Below are 5,825 nucleotides of genomic sequence, written 5' to 3' on the forward strand. Positions count from 1 at the left end.
CTCTTCTGTAACATCCACATTTTCAAAAATGAGTTTTTAGTTTTATACCTGGGGGTGGGAGCAGGGCGGGGGGGGGGGCTTATGATCATTCCATTTTTAGGCTAAGTTCCAAAGTCACTTGGGTTGGGTTTTTGTTTCCCCCTTTAACCCTCGGTGGGGTCGAGCGTCCTCCCAACCCTCACTTCCCGGTGCTGACCGCTTCCTCCCGGCCGCCGGAGTCCAGGGGGCCAGGTCCCCGCCGGGTCCCCAGTGCTGGTTGCACCCGGAGACAGCAGCCCCGTTGGCTCCGGGGGCCCCGGGGGCCGTCGCGCCCGGCCTGGAGCCCGACTGTCCCCCGCGGGGGCCGAGCGGCCGGACGGGCAGGTGGCGGCAGGGGGCCCCGCCTTCATGGGGTGCAGCCCTGCACCCGCGCCTCGGCTCCGTCCGCCCTGCGGCTCCCTCGCAAAGCGCAGGAGCTACGTAGGGACGCGACGGAGGGGGGAGGGGAGGTGTAGGCTGGAAGAGTCTTAAAAGATCAAAAGTCACTTTTGCCCGGTGACCTTGTGGCGCAATGGTAGCGCGTCTGACTCCAGATCAGAAGGTTGCGTGTTCAAGTCACGTCGGGGTCACGGCCACCTGTTTTCTCTCCCACGCAAGGAAATGGAAGGGTTAGGTGTTTTGTAATTTCGTCCCTGCAGAGACGCCAAGGGAGTTTCTGCTGCTAACTCTCTTGCAGTAAAGAAACCAGAGATCTGAGCATCGGGGGGCCCGGCGGTGACCTTTTCCCAGTCCGCGGCGCTGATGTGGGCAGCACCTGGGGGGACTGGACTCCCCCGACAAGAGACCCTGCCCACCTCCCCCCTACCTCTCGCCCTCCGCAACCACCCCCCGCCCCTCGCCCATCACAAAACTCAGCACCAGAAGAGCAATTTTTTTTTTTTGAGCAATTTTCTTTTAAAAGACCAACCACACAATAGAAAACAGGTACAGAAAATAAAACGTAAATTGTTTTGAAACCTATAGTTTTTAAAAGAATGTTTTTCATTCGCCCATTTTAGAAAAGTTTTCTGGTGTATTTTTTGAGTCTTGCTTTTCCGTTCTTTTTTTTTACCCTTCCATATGGTGGTAATTACCACCAAGTGGATGGATAATTGGGCTTCTCTGTATTCTGCATCTATAATCTCTCCAATTGTTTCTTGTGTTTTCCTATTTTCCCTGCATTTAGGGATATCTTTGCCCATCAACTGGGATTCCATTTTCTACAACTTCAGTCCTGCTCTTTAAATAGAGGGCATTGTAGGGTGCCTGGGTGGCTCAGTGGATTAAACATCTGCCTTTGGCTAACGTCATGATACCAGAGTCCTGGAATCGAGCCCTGCATCAGGCTCTCCGCTGCGCAGGGGAGTCAGCTTCTCCCTCTGCTGTTCGCCCTGCCTGTGCCTTCGTGCTCATTCTCTCTCTCAAATAAGTAAATAAAATTCTTTAAGTAGAGGGCGTCATTATGCCATCACTGTCATTTTGAGTTCCTGTTGTATTCTCCTCTCTTTTAAATTCAGCTACTTGCTCCATAAAGCTTTCCACACTTCAAAGAGACCATATCTTGCAGAATTCCTCCTATTATTTTCCGGCGGGGGGTGGGGGGTGGGGAATCTGAACCCTTTGATCATTTTCAGTGGCATGTTTTTGTTCTGCCGGGAGTGATTCTTTTCCTGGCTCTGCAGAATTTAAAACAAAACAAAATCGAAAGCAAAGGAAACTTGATTTTACCTCTTCCTCATCTGAAATTAGACTCAGTGAGTCAGCTTGGTCCTGCTCTCGAGTCACTGGTGGACAAATCCTTTCTCAGACTGATTAGCTGGAGGACCGCATGGGGGCATAGCTCTCAACCCCATTTCCAGAGTTTAGAAGCAGTGATGTTTTTCTCCCCCTTTCCCATGTGGTTCCCTTGTTGTTGTGAACCATAGAACAACCATGAACCCAGGTACTAATCGCTAGCGATCCCACATTTCAGTGTGAGTTTCAATTTGAACTTCTGAAATGGATCTTACCTCCACCGCTAGGACAGAAAACACCTTTTCTATGCACTTAAAACTCCTATAATTAACATTTTGATGTGATCCCAAACAAACACTTGGAGATCCCTTCCATTTTTCCACCTTTCAAGAGTCCGACATTCAAAGAATCCATTGTGTACGTAAGACAGCCTGAGAATTGGTTCTGGGCAAACTTTTATTAGTTATAAAATTTTAGTAACGTCCTTCAAGTTTCTTATGTGAATTTAAAATGTTTTCTTTTTGTTTATTTATAAACCAGATTTTAAAACGTCTATTTGTGGGGTGCCTGGGTGGCTCAATTGGTTAAGTATCTGCCTTTGGCTCTGGTTGTGGTCTCAGGGTCATAGGATTGAGCCCAGCATTGAGCTCCCTGCTTCTCCCTCTCCCTCTGTTGCTCCCCTTGCTTGTGCTCAGTCTCTCCTGTCAAATGAATTAATAAAACCTTTAAAAAGAAATGAAGAGAAAAGGAAAGGAAGCATTAAAGATGGCAGAGCCTTGCACACTGCATTTGATACATTTTGTCACCCCCCCCCCATTTTCTCTCCCAGTGAAGGTGCTTTCCTTAGCTCCAGCCAATTGGGGCCACAGGAGCTGCTTCCCTAGCTGGAGAGATGTTCTCTGGACAGAACCTGAGCCAACTGCTTTTTATCTCCAAAGATTTGATTGGAAACAAATGGAGCCCACTGTTTGCTTTGGAGGGCATTCTAAGCCAGTACAAATGTGAGATGAAATCGCAAATGACTTTGCTTTTTTTGGTTTTTGTTTTTTAAGATTTTTATTTATTTATTTGACAGACAGAGATCACAAGTAGGCAGAGAGACAGGCAGAGAGAGGGGGAAGCAGGCTCCCTGCTGAGCAGAGAATGCAGTGAGGGGCTCGATTCCAGGACCCTGGGATCATGACCTGCGCCAAAGGCAGAAGCTTAACCCACTGAGCCACCCAGGCATCTGTGTCTTTGCTTCTTATCCTTCCTTAAAATACCTATTTTTTTTGAGTTCTCCTTCTCATAGAGGGAGCTAAAGGGGAGAGAGGGAGGGACAGTTCCCATGACCTGTGGGGTCACTGTGATTACAGTGATTACGGCATCCATCCTGTGTTAATAGTCTATAGTCTCTGAACACGAATTCACGCCAGGGTCCCACCCTGAGGTCTCACCGCTGCCCTCCCTTGTGCTCCCCTCATGCTCTTTCCCTACAGAGGACTCACGCTAGCACCTGACGCTGGGTTGATGGACACTTCTGAAAGATCGCCTTCCCCATTAGACTGGGACACTCTCTTCCCTCTCCTGTCCCCGGGGAACACCACGCCCTTAGTCAATTACACCCACCATCACAGTTACTTAAGGAAGCTTTCCCTCTCCAAACCTGGTCTTGGGGGCAAAAAGGCAACACTCTGAGTTCAAGACAGCCTTGGAACAAGGCAGAGTCATTTTGGAAAGGAGACTAGGTTTTGATCAATGTATGACCCAGTACATAGCCCAGAGCCCTGGGGGAACCGACTGGACCTCAAATGCTTGAGCACCTCCAGGGGCCACTCTGAAGGCCAAGAGCAGCGTGCTCGTGGTCCCCAGCAGAGATGTCATTGTAGGAGAAAGAAAAAGTCCCTCTCCTCACCTGGGGACTCACGGTCAGAAACTCAGCCCACGCCTGCCTTTCTCGATCTCAGGGCCAGTTTGAGCACTAAGTGGCATAGCTCCCAGACATGCCAACCAGGAACCCCCAAAGCCTCATCTGAGGGAACACTGCCCTCCTTAGGGTCACAATTCAGAAGGCTTTGGCTGCTCATAAAGGACACATTAATATCCCCATTTTACAGAAAAGAAAATGAAAATAATTTCCTGCTTTCAGGTTCTCTGTTGTCAGAGGTATTATTCAATTCCCTCCTTGACCCCAAATTCTAGGAGACCCTGACACACCTCGCATTTTAGATCCCTACGGACCAAGAGACCATTCTCAAATTTCTCAGATTGAACTGTTCCTGGTTTGGCGTATGAACGCTGGTTCTCTAATGTCTTTCTTTTTTTGTTTGTTTGTTTTTTGTTTTATATTTATTTATTTATTTGACAGACAGAGATCACAAGTAGGCAGAGAGGCAGGCAGAGAGAGAGGAGGAAGCAGGCTCCCTGCAGAACAGAGAGCCCGATGTGGGGCTCTATCCTAAAAGCCTGGGATCGGGACCTAAGCGGAAGGCAGAGGCTTCAACCCGCCGAGCCACACAGGCGCCCCCCCTTTTTAAGATTTTATTTATTTATTTGACACAGAGAGATCGCAAGTAGGTGGGGGGGGGGCGGGCTCCCCACTGAGCAGAGAGCCCAATGAGGGGCTAGATCCCAGTTCCCTGGGATCATGACCTGAGCCGAAAGCAGTGGCATTAACCCACTGAGCCACCCAGGCACCCTGTCTAATGTCTTTAGAGATGCTCGGGAATCCCCCCCTCCACTACCCCCCCACCATGTGTCACTCCAGCCTTCTGAGATCAGTGGACCCCAGTCATCCTGGCTGCCCCCCATGAAGGAATCAGACAATGTCAGTGTCTCAGTCCTAACCCCCAGCTCCACCCCCAAGGATTCAGATTTCTGCCCAAGTCGCTGTGGGATTCCTTTTAAGACTCATCAGAGTCTCGGGATTTAGGGACTCCCACGGTGCAAGCCCAGGTCTAGGATCCCTAGCACAGGAAGTCAGCCAGTGGACCCAAGTCATAGTGCCACTGTGGTGTTCCCACAGTTCCCAAAGGGCAGCAAGTTCATAAAACACGGGGTGAAGAAGGGGTTCTGGGGGGCATTAAGTTGGTACCCCCGATACCTTAGTAAAGTAACAGGTGAAATCCTGCCCCATCGGCAGGAACACCCTGCATTTCATCGTTTGTATATGTGAGGTCTTTGTAAACTATAGTACCTCCCTAATATATTAAGAATTACATAAACCCGGGGCGTCTTGCTGGCTCAGTGGGTTCAATGGTTAAGCATCTGCCTTGGGCTCAGGTCATGATCTCAGGGTTTTGGGAGAAGCCCGAGTTTGAGTCCCTGCTCCCTGGGGAGTCTGCTTCTCCCTCTGCCCCTCCCCCCTGCTCATGCTCTCTCTCTCAATCTCTCAAAAATAAATAAATGAAATCTTTAAAAAAAAAAAAAAAAGGCTTACAGAAACCACACGGGTGAACTGGTGAACTGATGACCGTGTACCGCAGTAAGAAGCAGAATTAAGTCAGCCCTTTGAAGCTGAGGAGCACCAAAGAGGAGGGAAAAAAAAGCCCTAACAATTATATTGATAGAGACTATGTTCATGGAGATTTTATACGCATTTGCTTATTTAATTCTCAAAGTGAGGCTACTTGGAGATTAGCTGCCCATTTCCAAATGAGGTGGACATAGTTCAGAGAGTTTAGTAACAGATCTACGTGGCTAAATTATGAGGTGGCTAGAATTAGGAGCTCTCTGCCTTTTTCTGGAGCTCAAATTCCTAAACACATGCGTCTTCACGGTGTACAACTGACCCAGGTTATGCTGGGTTTTCACTTCTCCATCATCTGAGATCCCTCCCTCTTTCCATAACCTCCTTCTAGCTTATTCTCACAATCACAGGTTCTCTGACCATGTGGGAACTCCCAGGGCATTGAATCCGCTGCTCACGAAGGAGCCCCCCACTTCTCCTCCTTATTTTTTTTTAAGGTTTCATTTACTTATAAATGACAGAGAGAGGGAGAGAGAGAACAAGCAGGGGGTGCAGCAGAGGGAGAGGGAGAAACAGGCTCTCCTCGAACAGGGAGCCTGAGGCGGGGCTCGATCTGAAGACGCTG

At 49.0% G+C, this 5,825-nt stretch overlaps 1 non-coding gene across 1 annotated transcript; it reads left to right on the forward strand.

The window, feature by feature from the left end:
* Positions 1–536: 536 nt before the first annotated feature.
* On the forward strand, positions 537–608 carry TRNAW-CCA. The gene has a single exon. It is a non-coding gene; the product is annotated as a tRNA-Trp (tRNA).
* The last annotated feature ends 5,217 nt before the right edge of the window (positions 609–5,825 follow it).

The sequence above is a fragment of the Mustela putorius genome, unplaced genomic scaffold, assembly GCF_011764305.1.
Source record: "Mustela putorius furo isolate JIRA1106 unplaced genomic scaffold, ASM1176430v1.1 tig00000867_pilon_pilon_pilon, whole genome shotgun sequence".
In the NCBI taxonomy this organism is placed as follows: Eukaryota; Metazoa; Chordata; class Mammalia; order Carnivora; family Mustelidae; genus Mustela; species Mustela putorius.